General features: G+C 36.9%; 1 protein-coding gene and 1 long non-coding RNA gene across 6 annotated transcripts in view; one reads left to right on the top strand and one right to left on the bottom strand.

The window, feature by feature from the left end:
* SPATA5 (spermatogenesis associated 5) overlaps positions 1-18,520 on the top strand; it is a 410,493-nt gene that overhangs the window by 124,364 nt on the left and 267,609 nt on the right. The gene's annotated exons all lie outside the window — the stretch shown is intronic.
* LOC126954987 (uncharacterized) overlaps positions 3,969-18,520 on the bottom strand; it is a 40,730-nt gene continuing 26,178 nt past the window's right edge. Inside the window, exons 4-5 of the long non-coding RNA XR_007725776.1 lie at positions 4,374-4,447; positions 3,969-4,056 (exon numbers count right to left, since the gene is read on the bottom strand). This is a non-coding gene — a long non-coding RNA (uncharacterized LOC126954987). The remainder of the gene's footprint in view (positions 4,057-4,373; positions 4,448-18,520) is intronic.

The following is an 18,520-nucleotide window of genomic DNA, read 5'->3' as shown; positions in this document are numbered from 1 at the left end:
GGACATTTCATAGAGTCCTGAGATCCTGAATCATACTCCTTAGCTGACAGTGATTGCTTGGTAGTGCCAAACTTCAAGCAGGACTAGAACAGATTTGGAACTAAGAACACATTCCTGAAGCTTAGGGTCATTAGCTAGAGAGGCTCATCTTTTTTACTTAACTTCCAAGTAATGTGACTCCTTTTGTTTGGACCCCACTTAGTGTATTATGCCCTTTTGTTGTATTAACTCCTAATCGTTGTGTTTAGGTGCTATTCTCATCTTCCTTTTACAGGTGAGAAAACGGGACTATAGACACCTAAGTAACTACTCAAGGGCATGCATCACTAATAACAGAGCTGGGATTTGAATTTAGATATGTTGACTATAGAGCAGATACCCTGAGCCACTTTTTTGTTCAACTACTGTACCACATAGCCCAGGATTCCAGGTCTAGGTAGTTAACTAACCTTTCAAGCTTGTTTATCTTGCATTTTCTCTGTGACTTACATTATAATGTTTATCTTGCATTTTCTCTGTGACTTACATTATAATGATTCTGTTCATCTAACTGAGCTGTTGTAAGTCTCCTTTGAAGCATTCATTCATTCAGTAAACATTTATTGAACATTCTCCAATAGGCTTTGTGTTGGGGATAAAACAGTGAACAGAACCTAGGGCAGGTTCCTTAACCTCTCTAAGCCTTAGGTTCTTCACCTGTAAAGTGGAGTTAATAATAGCAAATTCTAGGTTTTTGGAAGTAAATACATGTTATAGTGCTTAACATAATACCTGGCATTTAGTAACTACTAGAAAAGTTCAATGTTTCTTCTTACAGTAATTTTTGTAAGATATTCTTATAATGATTTCCATATAGGTTGAAATATAGTAATTGAGATTGAAATGAATCTACCTCGACAGAGTTTATATACTAGTGAAGGAAAACTGATTAAATAAAACATTTGGGATTTAGAAAAAATATTCTACAGTTGACACACAGTATGGCATTTTGTCACTCTAAGATGCCATCAGTTATAAGATACGTCATTATTTTATGTAACTTACTGAAGAAATACGCTGAGAAAATGGTGCTGAGAAATCACCAACTGCAGGACACATTCTGACTTCACAAATTTAAAATACGAAAAAAAATTATCCTAGATATAGGAGAAAATTTTGTTGTTTAGGAGATAGGGAAGATGATTTATTCTATTTTGTAACACTAAAGCTTTATATAATGTTTTGGGATATTGTTTTATGACTAGAACATAAAAAGATGATTAAATATGTTTTAAAAAGGATGAGTTTGTGTCCTTTGTAGGGACATGGATGCAGCTGGAAACCATCATTCTTAGCAAACTATCACAAGAACAGAAAACCAAACACCGCATGTTCTCACTCATAGGTGGGAACTGAACAATGAGATCACTTGGACTCAGGAAGGGGAACATCACACACAGGGGCCTATCATGGGGAGGGGGGAGGGGGGAGGGATTGCATTGGGAGTTATACCTGATGTAAATGACGAGTTGATGGGTGCAGCACACCAACATGGCACAAGTATACATATGTAACAAACCTGCACGTTATGCACATGTACCCTACAACTTAAAGTATAATAATAATAAATAAATTTTAAAAAAAACCAAAAAACAAAACAAAACAAAAAAAAAACATGAAAAAGGTTAAGTGCTCAGTTAAAAGCTGGCTGGTATCTTCTGTGTGGCAGTAGAGAATCTATATTAATAACTGCTTTCTCTTATAGCTGTTTCTGCACTTATAGTCCAGAATTGGTTTCCACTTGGGGAGGTTAGGGAAAAGAATTAAAAATTTCTGAGCCAGCTTTCATTGAAAATGAAGATCTCAGGCTTAGCGGCGTTCTGAAAAGAGGTCTGAGTTTTAAAATAATAATCAGTAAATGGGGTACCCTCTTTTAAGCAGCAGCAGCATATCCAGATTTGAGGTAAATTCAATAACTTCATGATGCTATGCACCATAAAGGAAATTTTTGTAGGCATCATTTCTCTAAATGACACTTTTCAAGAAGGATTATAAATTTTTTAATGTGATTTTTATAGGTTTTTAAAATTTCATAAAATCATAAAACTTTATAAATGGAAAAGTTCTTAGAAGTCATCTAGTACAACCTTTTATTTTTCAGAAGAAACAGATACTCCTAGAATTTAAGAGAAGAGACACGTAATTCTTTTGTGGCCTAGACAAGACTAGAATTCATGTCTTCTGATTTAATGCTCTTTGAACTATACTACTACTGTTTCATATATTATCAAGATTTAGGATAGAAAAAGTGCATTTATTTCAGGGTAAAAATTCTCACGTATCTAAATATTTATGAGGAATTTTTTTATGTTTTAAGAAACTCTAGTAGTCACGACTTAGATACTTTTAGCCACTATTATTTTTATTTCCATTTTGAAAGTTGCTAAAATCAATGGCATTTTTCTGGTAAACAGTTTTTCCCAGTTTATACTTAATTGCCTTGTATATAACATAGTTTCACATTGGTAAAATTTAAATAGTAAACAGTAAATAGAAATGCTGAGGAAAACAAAGCGAAAGAAGAAATGGAAAATGTGTAACACATTTTCTCTTATAATAGTTTTATGTGGTATGAGAGTTCTATGAATTTTTTTATTTGTGTTTTGTCTATAAGTTGTGACTAAGTACTATAGCATACTTTTTCAAAGGCATGAGATGAGTTTCCTTAGAGAGATGGCCTGTTGCAGCATTTTACTAGGAACTGGGAATTCTTTGTTATTGTTGTAGGACACATAGATTTCTTACTGTAGCTATCTCACCTTTAAAATCAAAGTTTGCCTGCATTTTACATGTACCATGAAAATTTTCATAAGTAATGCTTTAACTCAGAGCAATGTATGTTGGCTAGCCTTCTTTTTTCGGCTTTCTTACAAGCCAGTTTTGACTGTGGGTGTGTGAGAAGGTAGATTTTAAGAAAATGAGGCCGGGAACGGTGACTCAGACCTGTAATCCCAGCACTTTGGGAACCTGAGGTGGGTGTATCGCGAGGTCAGGAGATTGAGACCATCCTGGCCAGCATGGTGAAACCCTGTCTCTGCTAAAATACAAAAAATTAGCTGGGTGTGGTGGCGTGTGCCTGTAGTCCCAGCTACTCAGGAGGCTGAGGCAGAGGAATTGCTTGAACCTGGGAGATGTAGGTTGCAGGGAGCTGAGATTGCGCCACTGCACTCCAGACTGGGCGACAGGGCGAGTCTGTTTCTCAAAAAAAAAAAAAAAAAAAAAAGTGAACAAATTTACGTGCCTACTATTTGGGACTTGTTATGATACTTAAGATGTATACTAGGAAAAAATATTTTAAAATTAAAAATGAATATATAAGATGCTGGTGTATAATTTGGGTAGGGCATTTTATTTTATTGGAGGAGTTAGTAAATTCATGTATTCTGTGGGATTTTTAGTACTGAAAATAGAACCAGTATAATAATTACCATAATGGGAGTGAGGTTTCTTAAAAATAGGGGTAAGCACATTTTTTTCTGAAACAGATCAGTTAGTAAATGTTTTCAGGTTTTTGGGCCATATAGTCTCTGTTACCACTATTCATCTCTGTTGCTGTAGTGCAAAAGCAGCCATGGAAAATATGTAATCAAATGAGAAAACGGTTGGTCAGATTTGGTCTGTGCCTATAGTTTGCCTACCCCAGTTTTAAGATACCATAATATTCTTTTGATCTGTGGTCCTATATGTCTTTTGAATAGGAATAATTTGGAAAGGGGGCTTGACTTTTGAAGGGAAAAGAGAGTTAATGCTTTGGGAATGTTTGGCTTATATATTAGCTGAACATTTTCCCCTACTGTGTTGCCTATGTCTAGCAGATAATAAAGTTTTATGAAATCATTTCATTATGTTAGTGATTAAACATTTGTATTTAAACTTTTTCATAGAGTTGTTTTTGATTTCCTAGGATGTCAGTTTTATGGATTTTGTTTCCTACTGAAGCTTTGAAAGTCAGCCAAGAATATTTCTCAGTTCATAAAACATTTTCACTATGCTTTTCTCCAGCCAGCTTTCAATGATCTGTGGAAATAAAGAACAAAGACAGTATGGGTAATAGGAATGCAAAGAATTATCATCACCTAATCTTCAGCATTAATTACAGCCACTGTTTCCTCCTACAACAAATAGCAAATTGGAAAAGTTTGAGTTTCACTGCCTTTTATTTAGAAGTACCTGATTGGAGGTGTCAATTACACATTTCTAAATATGAATATTTATTAAAAGTAATGAATTAAGTAGCTGCACATAGATGCTACATAATGACAGCATAGAATCACAATTTTAAAACTCAAAAGGACCTGTGTATATATTATTTAAATTTGCTCCCTCATTCCTACCTGCCAACAAGAATGAAATCTTCATGGAAATGAAAGTGTCTTCATCCTCTTACCTCAGATGTCCACTACAGCACCTGGCAAAGATGCACACAGGTAGTTTTTTGAATAAGGGAATAGAAACTCAGAGAAACTAGAGATTATGATCACTCTGCTGGTTATTCAGAGTTCGACTTAGTACCATATATGAACAAATTTTCTTTTAAAATTTGAGACTTTTAAATTTAAACTGAGACTCTTACAGAATTTTTTCTCCTGCATTAATATTCATAGAAGCATCATCATCTTCATGGTAAGAAATCATTGGTAAGCTTTGGAATAATTCACCTCTCAAAGAACTCCAAAAAGAATTAATGAAGTGCTAAGCCATGTTAAAAATATTTAATAGTTTGTGAACACACTAAATTTAAAAGTGAGTTTGACTCACAAAACTTTGGCAGTGCGCCAAGTATACAGAACTGATAGATAGATATTCTTTTTAATGTAGCTGTTAGCAGCAGTAATTAAAGGCCAACAAAGGATAGCAGCAGTGGTGAGCATCATACATTTTAGGCCAGTGAGAACACATTTTGAAAAAGATTGCTGCCATCCATGGTATATTAATTAATTTGTAGAAAGGTCTCCATGTTAGTCTCTGCACAAAAGGCCATTCAGTCACTCTTATTTTATTGTAGGGTAATTTAACAGTCTTTTTTTTTTGCATAAGCAAGCACCTAAGTCAGTAGGTTCCAAATCCTGTGTTTCTACAACCATACTTAGAGCACATAAATAATGATCCTGTATTATCAAGAACAAATGCTGTATAGAATCCTGTGGCACCCTCTTACCAAACAAAAGCTGAGTTGACTGGGAATACACAAAGAAAGAGGGTAGGTAGAAAAAAAACAGATGAAGAGAACTTTTGATATAGATTCAATAAACCAAAGAAATATGGATTTTCTTTTTATTGGCCTATTTCCTGAGTCAAGCATTTCTGCATCAGAGCACAGAATCTTACAGTATGTTGTTAATAATATTTTGTCTATTTTAGAAGGATTTACTTAAAAATTTTTTTTAATTATAAAAATATCTGAAAAGTATAAACATATTCTTATCTGGAAATTTTAGTTATGTGAAATAAATAATTACTTGAGGAATTTGAGAAGCTAAGCAATTACTACATTTGAACAACTAAAACAGTTAAGACTAAAATTTGAAGTACTCTAATTACCAATGTCTTAACAATCTCCTAGTAATATAGTAACAAAATCTCTATTAGGAGTGTATTAAAGGCTGACTGTTCTGGGCATGCCTCATAGTTATGAAGTATTTCAGAGGAGCAGTTCTGATCTTAGTATTTGCTCGGTGGTTTTCATGGCAAAATTTAACGAAGTTTGATACTTTGAACCATATTGTAAGTAAGGCTAAGTAAGGAACTGACTGTTAATCTGGATGCATCTGTTGACCTGTGCTGTTTGAAGCTTCTGAAAATCTTCTACCAGACATCACATTCTTGCTTTATTTCAGCAAATATTTATGTGTCACACCCCTGTTAGTTTAATTTACAACTTTAAAAGATTTAAAAGGTATCTTCATTATGCAATTACAGTACTGACACTACGATGACTGAAAATTAATATTTAATTAATTTTTATAATTATTATTATTATAATGCCCCAAACTGCTATCTATTGATGTTTTCTTTGTGCTAAGTACTATGCTAGATCCTTTATATGTTTTATTTAATTTTGAGGAAGTGTCTTAGTCCCCTTGGGCTGTTATAACAGCATAGTTTAGTCTGAGTGGCTTAGAAACAAAAAGTTTGTGACAGTTCTGGAGGTTGTGAACTACAAGATCAAGGTGCTGTCACATTTGATATCTGGTGAGGGCTGCTTCCTTCTTTATAGAATGCCATCTTCTTACTGTGTCCTTACATGGGGAAAGGGGCAAAGGAGCAGTCTGGGGACTTTCTTACAAGAGTACTAATTCCATACATGAGGTCTCCACCTTCATGACCTAATGACCTCCCAGAGATCCACCTTCAGATACCATCACTTTGGGGGTTAGATTTCAACATAGGCATTTTGGGAAGAGACAAATATTCAGTCACAGTCACCAGGCAAGTATGATACTTTGCATGTTTTGACTGAGAAAACTGAGGCTCACAGACAACAAACAAGGTGAAAAGTTGCCGTTTGAACCCAAGCATGTTAAATATCAAAGTCCTTTCCCAAATTCAAAGCAGCCTTCCCAATGAGTACTAGTCAGTGAAGGTTTATTGGTTTTCTTTGGGTTATTGTTTATTATGATTATTATAGATTCTTATTTTTTACTTTACTATTTCTAGATCTGTGATATTAGGAAAATGGCACGTTTAAAAGCATTTAATCTGCTTAAATTTCTAGATAGTTTGCTGTCAGAAAATAAGTTTGAATTGACATATATTAATTTTCCTTATTATTTCTTGTGTTGGATTATGTTCATGATATCAGTGTATGCAGGTTCAGGATTGGGAAAAAATTCTTTTCAAAAAATGTCTTTTGGCCAGTGGTAAATTGAACTGTGAGTTTAAGAATCACTTGTTTGTCGGGCTGGCAGCGGTAGCTCACGCCTGTAATCCCAGCACTTTGGGAGGCCAAGGCAGGTGGATCACCTAAGATTGGGAATTCAAGACCAGCCTGACCAACATGGAGAAACCCCATCTCTACTAAAAATATAAAATTAGCCAGGCATGGTGGCAGGCGCCTGTAATCCTAGCTACTCAGGAGGCTGAGGCAGGAGAATCACTTGAACCCAGGAGGCGGAGGTTGCAGTGAGCCGACATTGCGCCCTTACACTCCAGCCTGGACAACAAGAGCGAAACTCCGTCCCCCCCCAAAAAAAGAATCACTTGTTTCTTTTATCCTGTGTTTGAATCAAAACTATACAAATGTAATGAATATTGTCTGTGTTAGTGTGGAATTTTTACTGGGAAATCATGGCAAAATGGAAAAATACATGCTTTTATGTCACTCCCTGTTAACAGTTTATACAAATCTGCAGTTACATAGAGTGCATGCAGCTTTTACATCTCTATAATAGCTGACAAAGGTAACTTGTGTGTCTTTCTGCCTTTATAGGATATCTTATTAATCTAAAATAGGTTCCTGCTGAATGTTGATCATAATCTGATATCTAGTTTATCATGTAGGTGATAAGCTAGATTACTCAAGACATTATTGATTTTGGACATGTATCAAATGGGTTTTGCTTTCATATTTTTCAACATATTTCTTCATTGTTAAATATTTCTTCAGTACAGCTTCCTTTCAACTGTAATAAATATGAGCTTTTATTTTTCTTCTAGAGTACTGATTAAAAGATGGCTATAGTAGATATTTCAGCTTTACTCTGGCACATTGGCGTATTTGGCTTACAAAATTTTAAAACCGTATTTCTGATGGAATGAGTATAGGCTCTGGAACCAAGTAAATATGGGTTTAAATCCCAACTCTTTTATTTGCTAGTTGTGGAATCTTAAGCCATTCAACCTTTCTATCTCAGTTTTTTAATGGCCCTCACAGCAGTATTTACCTTATAGCACTATTATTGGGATTAATGAACTAATACCTGTAAGGCATGACACAGAGCAACTTAAACATGTGTCACCTCTTATTAATACAGTGACTGGGAAGTAGGTATTTGATGAACAATAGGTAATCTTCATAATTACTTAATTTCCCCTCACAGCACTAATTCTGCATTTTCTTTTTTTTTTTTTTTTTTTTTTTTTTTTTTTTTTTTTTTTTTTTTTTTTTTTTTTTTTGAGACGGAGTTCCCTCTTGCACTAGCACTCTGTGGGCCATTCTCCTGCCAGAATAGCTGGGACTACAGGCGCCCGCCACCGCGCCCGGCTAATTTTTTGTATTTTTAGTAGAGACAACTATGACTCCTGACCTTGATCCGCCCGCCTCGGCCTCCCAAAGTGCTGGGATTACAGGCAGCCACCGCGCCCGGCCAGAACTGCCTAGAAATGAGGCACAGGTAAACTTCCTGGTGTAAACAGAATTATATACTGAGCTTTATTAATGCTGCAAAAAAATGGTTTATCAGAAACAAGGAGGTTTAATTTTGATTATGGGAATCAGATAACTTTTGAGGAGATTATTTTTAAAACAGTCCAAAAAAGTGAGCAAGAAACCTTAAGAAATCCTTGATGTTGTTAGACTCTCTTAAATATTTGTCAAAATGTAATTGTCAGCTGTGTAACATAGCTGGAATTTTAAACATCCGTAATTTACCATAATTTTAAACATTATGGGAAAATGCAGTATGTGCACACAATATAATTTTGCTTTTCTCTAGAGCTGTTTTTCAAGAAGTCCAGTCTAACATGCATTTCTTTAGTTCAAAAGTTTCATGATATTGGAAATGATTTATTCAAAATGTATTTGTTTATGGAAGAACCAACTTCTTTCCTAGGGATAGAGATTGTATTCTGTAGGTAAATTTATTACCATAATATTAACATGTTTTATTTGGAGTTATATGCAATGTTTGTGTTCACATTTTTTTAATTGACAAAAATTGTGTGTACAATGTGATGTTTTGCTATATGTATACATGTAAAATGATAACATAAAGCTAATTGACATATCTATCACCTCACATATTTGACACTCTGTGTGTGATGAGAACTTTTAAAATCTACTGTCTTAGCATTTTCAAATATGTAATACATTATAATTAATTATTGTTACCAGGCTGTATGTCAAGCTTTTTAAGATGTTTAAAACATGAATTCCTATTCTTTTTTTTTTTTTTTTTTTTTTTTTTTTTTTTTTTTTTTTTTGAGACGGAGTCTCGCTCTGCCGCCCAGGCTGGAGTGCAATGGCCGGATCTCAGCTCACTGCAAGCTCCGCCTCCCGGGTTCACGCCATTCTCCTGCCTCAGCCTCCCGAGTAGTTGGGACTACAGGCGCCCGCCACCATACCCGGCTAGTTTTTTGTATTTTTTAGTAGAGACGGGGTTTCACCGTGTTAGCCAGGATGGTCTCGATCTCCTGACCTCGTGATCCGCCCGTCTCGGCCTCCCAAAGTGCTGGGATTACAGGCTTGAGCCACCGCGCCCGGCCCCTATTCTTTTTTTTAAACTGAAAAAAAATATGGTTACATTCTCCTGCCTATCTCCTTTTCTTTCTTCTTTCTCTTAAGGAAATGATGTTAAAACGTTTTAGTTTTTTCATAACTTTTAAGCTGTATTTTTATTATAGATTTTTACTTTTTGAAATAGTATTGACAAAAATGGTGTTTTAAAATAATTTTATTCTTCATGAATTATAACTTGTTTAAGTATTTGTATACATGCTTAGAATTCTTAAAAATATAAATTTGTCTCTCCTGTTTTTTATTCTTACAAAATATCAAGGAACTAGAATAATGTTATCATCTTCAAGGTATTTATGTGGTGAAAATGTAATTCGTACTCCTCCCAAACTTTGCCATGGAAAGGGAGAATATTTTTAGAAAGAATCTTCTTTTATATGTTGCTTCCTGTCCAAACTCATTTTCTCTCAGGTGGTTCTGCTCATTACTACTTCTTTGTCAAAGAAAACTAACTCTCAAGTATATAGGTTTCTTAATCTTAGTAATTTATTTTGAAAGAAGTTCACATTGGATTTGTCAGGTCAACTAAAGAAAGGAAAACCAAAACAGTATCTAAAACATTTAGATGTATTGTTGACATTTTTAATCAGTGAACATTTACAAGTGTGTATGCAAACAAGTAGTACCATAACATCTACAGTTTTTGTTTCTAGGATAATTCATAATTAGGACTCAGAAATGCCGTGTTTGTACCTGTTTTACTCTTAGTCACTGATTGCAGAAGTTATTTTGCATAGATAACTTTTGGAATAAATCTTAAATGTAAATGGTGGTCTCAGACTGTTATCTTTAGTTAGCAGTAATTTTATTGCCTTCAGCATTTCAGAGTTTTGAGTCCATTCTTGATCCCTTTGATTTCTTTCAATAGTTTTGGGACATTCTCAGGTAGTTTTTTTTTTTTGGCAGAGTCTCGCTCTGTTGCCCAGGCTGGAGTGTAGTGGCACGAACTTGGCTTACTACAGCCTCCGCCTCTCAGGTTCAAGCAATTCACCCTGCCTCTGCCTCCTGAGTGGCTGGGATTACAGGCACCCACCACCACGCCTGGCTCATTCTCGTATTTTTTAATAGAGATGGAGTTGCGGCATGTTGGCCAGGGTAGTCTTGAACTGCTGACCTCAGCTGATCCACCCATCTTGGCCTTCCAAAGTGCTGGGATTACAGGCATGAGCCACCGCGCCCAGCCTCAGGTAGTATTTTTTAAGATATGGCTTTTTATTCCCTTCTCTCATAAGGGACTCCAATTATACATTTTTTAAGGCCTTTCCACTGGGTTCCATATGTCTTTTGCACTCTATTCTGTTTCCATTCTTTTTTTTTTCATTTTGTGTATTCATTTGGATGCTTTCTAGTAACCATTCTTCCATTTTAAGAATCCTCTGTTCTGTTTTCACTAATCTCCCATTAAGCCTATCTTTTGAGTTCTTCATTTTATTTATTATAGTTTTTAGGTTTAGGATTTCCCTTTGATGGTTTTCTTATGGATTCCAAGTCCCTGGTGAAATTTTTAAAAATTTTACTGTAGTTCATGTGAATTTTTGTTTTTACTATATTAGCGCTATCTGTTGCCAGATTGTATTTCAACTTGTTTCACAGATTGTAATTCACTAGGATCTCTCCTCTTCTTAAGAGAAAATTAAAAGGGAGATGGGATTAAAGCTGAATGATACTCTAGGAAGCCTTTTTCAAAAAATTTCTTCTTTCATTTATAGAATGTAGGGTTTTGAGGAATGGGATGAATAGAGATGTCTATCCTTTTGTTGAATACATGGTATTTTGGGCTCTTCTCAATTGTTCCATGTCTTTTTGGGGGGGGGTGGGATGGTGTCTTGCTCTGTCACCCAGGCTGGATGGAGTGCAGTGGCGACATCTTGGTTCACTGCAACCTCTGCCTCCCAGGTTCAAGCCATTCTCCTGCCTCAGCCTCCTGAGTAGCTGGGATTACAGGCACATGCCACCATACCCAACTAATTTTTGTATTTTTTTTTTTTTAGTAGAGATGGGGTTTCACCATGTTGGTCAGGCAGGTCTCGAACTCCTGACTTTGTGATCCGCCTCCCTCGGCCTCCCAAAGTTCTGGGATTACAGGCATGAGCCACTGCGCCTGTCCTGTTTTATCTCTTTATAGTCACTGTTTTTACTGTAGCTTACTTAATGCCTTGTGTTGAGTTGAGCGTCTAAAGCAATTAGGATATTGGTAATGTTTCTGTTTGTGAAATGATTTACCCAATCTTGGCTCACTGCAACCTTCGCCTCCCAGGTTCAAGCGATTCTCCTGCCTCAGCCTCTCACGTAGCTGGGATTGCAGGCGCCCGCCACCATACCTGGCTAATTTTTGTATTTTTTAGTAGAGGCAGGGTTTCACCATTTTGCTGAACCTGGTCTCAAACTCCTGACCTCAAGTGATCCACCTGCTTTGACCTCGCAGAGTGCTGATTTACCCATTCTTAAAGTAACTTTAGATGAGTACATGTTAATAGAATGGGATAGTGTGTCAATGAGCTGTCAGCACTTAAAAAATGCCATTAGAAAGCTTCCTGAACTGGCCGGCCACTGTGGCTCACGCCTGTAATCCTAGCACTTAAGGAGGCTGAGGCAGGTGGATCATCGGTTGGAAGTTCGAGACCAGCCTGACCAACATGGAGAAACCCCATCTCTACTAAAAATACAAAATTAGCTGGGCGTGGTGGCACATGCCTGTAATCCAAGCTACTGGGGAGGCTTAGGCAGGAGAATCAATTGAACGCGGGAGGCAGAGGTTGCAGTGATCTGAGATCGTGCCATTGCACTCCAGCCTGGGCAACAAGGGCAAAACTCCATCTCAAAAAACAAACAACAACAACAGCAACAACAAAGAAAGCTCCCTGAACTGGGTGCAGTGGTTCATGCCTATAATCTCAGCACTTTGGGAGGCAAAAGTGGGAGGATCTCATGAGCCCAGGAGTTCCAGACCAGCCTGAGCAATGTGAGACTCCCATCTCTATAAAAAATTTTTTAAAATTAGCCAGGCATGGTAGTGCACACCTATAGTTCCAGCTACTTGGGAGGCTGAGGCAAGATCACTTGAGCCCAAGTGTTTGAGGCTGCAGTGAGCCAAGATGGCACCACTACACTCCAGTCTGAGCGACAGTGAGACCCGATCTCAGATTAAAATGGCTGCATGAACGGTTTTTTTCTTACCTGTGATTTAAAACAAATTCAAAATGAAAAACAGTTATATGGTTTTAGTTTTTCCTTATTTTCTGATGAGTTCTCATGTAAAAACTGCTTATAATAAAGGTTAGATATGATATTCTTTTAACTTGGTTATCTGTTAATGTGTACAGTAATTTATGTTTACAACATTAATCCTAGGGTTTAAGATACAAAATTATTTTTTAATTATATGATGAAAATTTATATACATTTAGATTGCCTTTATTTATATATATATATATTTTTAGAGATGGAGTGAGTCAGTCTCTTAGCCTTTTTTTTGGGTGGGGGGTGATAAACAAGTAAACATAGAAGAGAGTACCAGTCAATATATATTCAGTGACATTTTATATCTTGGGTTAGGGATTTTTTTCCCCTCTTAAAGGATAATTTTTGCTTTTGACCCCCAAAAGAAATCAATGTAGAAATAAAGATAACTGCAACATTGTCTTTAGCCTTATTTTGAACTCAGGCATATCTACTGAGTACTATCTATTATCTACTGAACTCAGGCCTATCTATCTTTAAAATACTTCCATCTAGATGTTTCAGAAGTACCACAGACTTATACTTGTTTTTTTCTGGTGCAGTAGTTATTCTACCCAAGATCATTTTGGGGAAACTCAAACCCTGTGCTGTGTGTGTGTGTGGGGGGGGGGGTATGTGTGTGTGTAAATGAAATTTTTTTTCTTTTTTTTTTTTTGGGACAGAGTCTCGCTTTGCTGCCCAGGCTCGAGTGCAGTGGCGTGATCTTGACTCACTGCAAGCTCCGCCTCCCGAGTTCACACCATTCTCTTGCCTCAGCCTCCTGAGTAGCTGGGACTACAGGCGTATGCCACCACACCCAGCTATTTCTTTGTATTTTTAGTAGAGATGAGGTTTCACCATATTGGCCAGGATGGTCTCAATCTCCTGACCTTGTGATCTGCCCGCCTTGGCCTCCCAAAGTGCTGGGATTACAGGCGTGAGCCACCATGCCCGGCCCCTTTTTTTCCGTCTTAAAACCACTTACTGGCTCTGTTACCTGCATGATATCTAAGTCAAGAACTGTGAAAGATCTGAGATTTTGTTATACTTCAAGGCTAACAAGTAGCCTTCCACCATTTCATGGATACTGGCAGAAACCATGAGGCTCACAGGTCAGAAACAAATGAGTTCATTATTCACAGCACAGTAAGCAGCAAGAATATCTGTATGTTTGTATCAGTTCCTCCTTTACACTGCATCCAAAAGAGGTGATGCATATGGGCCATATGGATATCCGCACATCTGGTAGGTTGCATTACAGGAGAGGAATCCCACTCTTGGTTAACTCAGATCTTTTATATTGGGAAGTAAGGTTGCTTGCCCTTTGCCCCTGAGGGAGGTAGATAAATTGTGTAGCTTCCGAAGCTCTAACCAAACCTGCTCTTTGCTCTGGAGGGAGACATTATTTCTTGTTTTTGTTATTCACCGTTTTAAGTGTACAATTCAGTGGTACTTCAGTACGTTTACAATATTATGCAGCCATCACCACTAATTCCAGAACATTTCCATCACCCCAGTTCGTGCCTTGCTCATAAGACTGAAGAAATGTGAAAGACCCATGGAGAATTGTCTCCCAAAACACACATTATTTGTAAGAGAAAATCATATCTTATATAGATTATATTAATGACAAAGTAGCATGGGAGAGGGGAACAGAAGTGGATTGGACGATTCATTTAAAAGCAGGGATCATTCTAGTTAAGGCACTTGAATGGGCATTGGGTGACAATTGTCATGTCTTTTCTGCTAGATTGTTCCTGATTTTTTCTCTGTGTGCACCTGATTTAATGCTTTTCTTCATCTAGCACATTATCTTTTGTATATCTGACATTGAACATTTGTTTGTTAAACCACCAAAAAGTTTCAAATAAGAGAAATCTGTTTTGACTGTTGGAAGGCAGAGACAGCACAAGATCAGCCTGTTCTGCTGAAGTTGTAGTTCAACCTTAATGAATGTCAAGGAATGAAAGATTGTGCATATGAGGTGTGTAGTATTAGCAGTGTTTGTGAAATCATATACCCAGTAGTACAAAACACTGATTTTGCTGCTTTTGAATGTGCACCTAAAAACATTACTTTTGTGCATTAATAATAGCTAATCAATGTTTGGAACGGAGACTTTTGTCTGGAATCGTATAGAGGTAAACAGCATGGATTTACATAGGCTTAGTAGAAGAACTAATTTTAAAATAAATGGTCACATCATAAGACCCAAGTCAGGTTATCAATAAATATTTATAAGTGTCTGTAACATGCAAGGTCATGTCAGGTAATGTTCAGTAGTCTCCAACTTCAATCTAGAATGGAGATGGCTACCAAAAAGTACCTTTGGATTCCTAGGACGCACAGAGATTGACTCAGTGGGTTTGGTTGTTATCCTAGCATCTGTTTTTTAAAAGATTCATGGGTGCTTCTAAAGCACAGCAGGGTTTCTGAACCTTTGTTTCAGGATAGCTGAAAAACTTAGAGATGAGACATTAAAGCCCTTGTAGTACCAGTCTTCTAACAGCTACCTCCGACCAGTTCTTTGTTTAGTGTAAGGATTACCTTCACTTAGGGACTTTTTGAACTGTCCAGTGTCCTCCTTTGTGCTCTGATTTTCTTCTATTTTGCATTATTCAAGAAGTTGTCATGTTGTTTATTACTGTTTTTATGAGGGGAATGGTGTTAGGAATGAGGGGTTCTCTTTATGCAACACTCCTTGAGGGAATAGGGACAGCCTTCTTTAATCTTCCAATTTCTATTTCCTAAAATAGTGCCTGCCAGCTAGTGTTTGTTGAATGAATAAATTGAATTGAATGAATTGTTATACATTCTAATGAATTTATCCCCCTTATTTTTCTTCCAGTCTTCCTCCTGCCATGCCACAATGATCTTTGCCTAACATGAGATAAAACTTACTTAGCTACTTTTTTACTTCTTGGTAAGCTCAAGTAATACATTCACACTTTCCAGTAAGACACTTGGCCATCTTAGTAATTCACTGGAAGAAAAAGAGAGGATATATATAATTAAGGATAGGATCTTACATTATTTGGATGTAGCTCCTGTTAGAAGGGAAAGCAAGCAATAGCATGCATAAATTAGATGTGGCATGTCCCAGGATTTTGTCTTTTGATGAAAGTAGGCCATTCCTTTGGAGCTATTTAGTTATGTTACATGAACTCCTGTAGGTAGGGCACAAAAACTAGAAGAATTTTTGGTTTCTAATGGTGTAGTCAGTATTATCTAGTAGTGTAGTCAGGTTAACATTTTTTTTTGTTGATGTGTAACCCTCACCAGTGCTAGGAGTATAACCCTCCTATTGATAAATCCAGTTGTTATTTTTTATTTCTTTACTTGACTCAGAAACATTTGACACAGTTAACTCCAGCTTTTTTTTTTTTTTTTTTTTTTTTTTTTTTTTTTTTGAGATGCAGTTTTAGTCTTCTTGCCCAGGCTGGAATGCAGTGGCGAGGTCTCGGCTTACTGCAGCCTCGACTTCCCGGGTTCAAGCAATTCTCCTGCTTCAGCCTCATGAGTAACTGGGACTATAGGCGCATGCCACCACACCCAGCTAATTTTTTATATTTTTAGTAGAGATGAGGTTTTACCATCTTAGCCAGGATGGTCTCAATCTCCTGACTTTGTGAGCCACCTGCCTCGGCCTCCCAAAGTGCTGGGATTACAGGCATGAGCCACCGCACCTGGCCAACTCCAACTTTCTTGAAACACTATCCCCTTTATTCCTTGTTTTCCTTCCCTCTTCTCTGGTATCCCTAAAATTCATATATTAAAGCCATAACCCCCAATGTGATGGTATTTAGAGATGAAGCCTTTGGGAGGTAATTAGGATTAGATGAAGTCATAAGGGTAGTTCCCACATGATGGGATTAGTGCCTTTATAACAGGAGATAGCAGAGAGCTAGCGCTCTCTCTTGAGTTTGTGTTTTCACTCAGTCTGTGCCATCTGAGGACACAGCGAGAAGGCAGCCACCTGCAAGCCAATAAGAGAGCTCTCGCTAGAACTTGCCCATTCTGCCATGCTGACCTTGGACTTCCATCCACCTGAATGTGAGAAAATAATTTCTGTTGTTTATAACCACTCGATTTATGTTATTTTGCTCTGGCAGCCCCAGCTGACTATTGCACACCCCGTCTCCTTTGCTAATTCCTCTACCACTTCCTGTACCTAAAATACTGGTATTAACATTCTGTTCATTATACGTTTACCTTTCTTCTCATGCTATACTTTTTCTAGGTGATCTATTTCCATTCTCCAGGTACCACCTTTATGACAAGGACTGGTACAATTTGTATTTACATTTTATACCTCTTTCTAAATCTAAATATCTAAATCTCCAGTTGTCCCACAGGACAACCCACCATGTTTACAGTTAAAGTTTTTTCCATCCAGTGACTCCATGGAGACATTAGTTTATTAGCCCTATTGATTGTATTTCCTTAATATTTCTCACATATATCCACTTTTGTCTCTTTTGCCATGATTTTGATTCAGACAGCTAACTATCCATCCTGGATTGCTCCAACATTTTTCTAATCGACTGACATCAATAATACTCTTAAATTTATTTATTTATTTCTAAATAGAGTTTTCTTTAAGAGTAGTTTTAGGTTCACACCAACATTGAGTGGAAAGTACATAGTTCTCTTATATATTCTGTCTCCAGAAACACACAGCCTCCCCAACTATTAACATCCTGTGGGACAGTGATAACATTTGTTATAATCTATAAACCTACATTGACACAATATTTTCACCCAAAGTCCGTAGTAAACATTAGGGTTAACTCTTGATGTTGTATATTTTGTGGGGTTTGGATGAATGTGTAATAACATGTATCCGCCATTATACTGTAGTACAGAATAGTTCCACTGCATTAAAAATCCTTTGTGCCATCCCTATTCATCTCTGCCTCCTCCCTAACACCTGGCAACTGATCCTTTTATGTCTACGTAGTTTGTCTCTTGGAATGTCCTATACATTCCTATGCAGTGTTCCTATAGTTGGAGTAATGCAATATGTAGTTTTTCCAGATTGGATTCTTTCATGTAGTAGTATGCATTTAATATTCCTCCATGCCTTCTCATAACTTGGTAGCTGATTTCCTTTTAGCACAGAATAATATTCCGTTGTCCGGACCTACCACAGTTCACCCATTCACCTATTGAAGGACATCTTGGTTGCTTCCAAGTTATGAAAACTGTGAATAAAGCTTCTAGGAACATCTGTGTGCAAGTTTTTGTGTGGACATAAGTTTTCTATTCCTTTTGATAAATATTCCGGAATGCAATTGCTGGAACCTATGGTAAGAGTATTTTTAGTTTTCTGAGAGTTTATTTTTGGAACTTCCAAACTATCTTCCAGAGTGGTTGTACCGTTTTGTATTCCCATCAGCAGTGAATGAAAGTTTCTGTTGCTCCACAGCTTCATCAGCCTTTGGTGCTGGCAAATTTCCTGATTTGGGCCATTCTAATGGATGCGTAATGGTATTTTACTGTTTGTATTTGCCATTCCCTAATGATATATGATGTTGACCATCTTTTCATATGCTTGTTGTTTGCCTATTTTCTTTGGTGAAGTGTTTGTTCAGTTTTTGGCCCATTTTTTAATCTGCTTGTTTGCTTGTCGAGTTTTAAGAATTACTTGTATGTTTTGGATAACAGTCTTTATCAGATGTCTTTCACAGATATTTTCTCCCAGTCTGTGGCTTGCCTTCTCGTTTTCTTGATGTTGTCTTTTACAGAGCACAAGGTTTTTGTTTTAATAATGACCAGTTTATCAGTTGTTTTATTTGTGGAGGATGT

The sequence above is a fragment of the Macaca thibetana genome, chromosome 5, assembly GCF_024542745.1.
Source record: "Macaca thibetana thibetana isolate TM-01 chromosome 5, ASM2454274v1, whole genome shotgun sequence".
Lineage (NCBI taxonomy): Eukaryota > Metazoa > Chordata > Mammalia > Primates > Cercopithecidae > Macaca > Macaca thibetana.
Note: the sequence above shows the minus strand (reverse complement) of the source record. Positions and strands in the feature narration are given on the sequence as shown.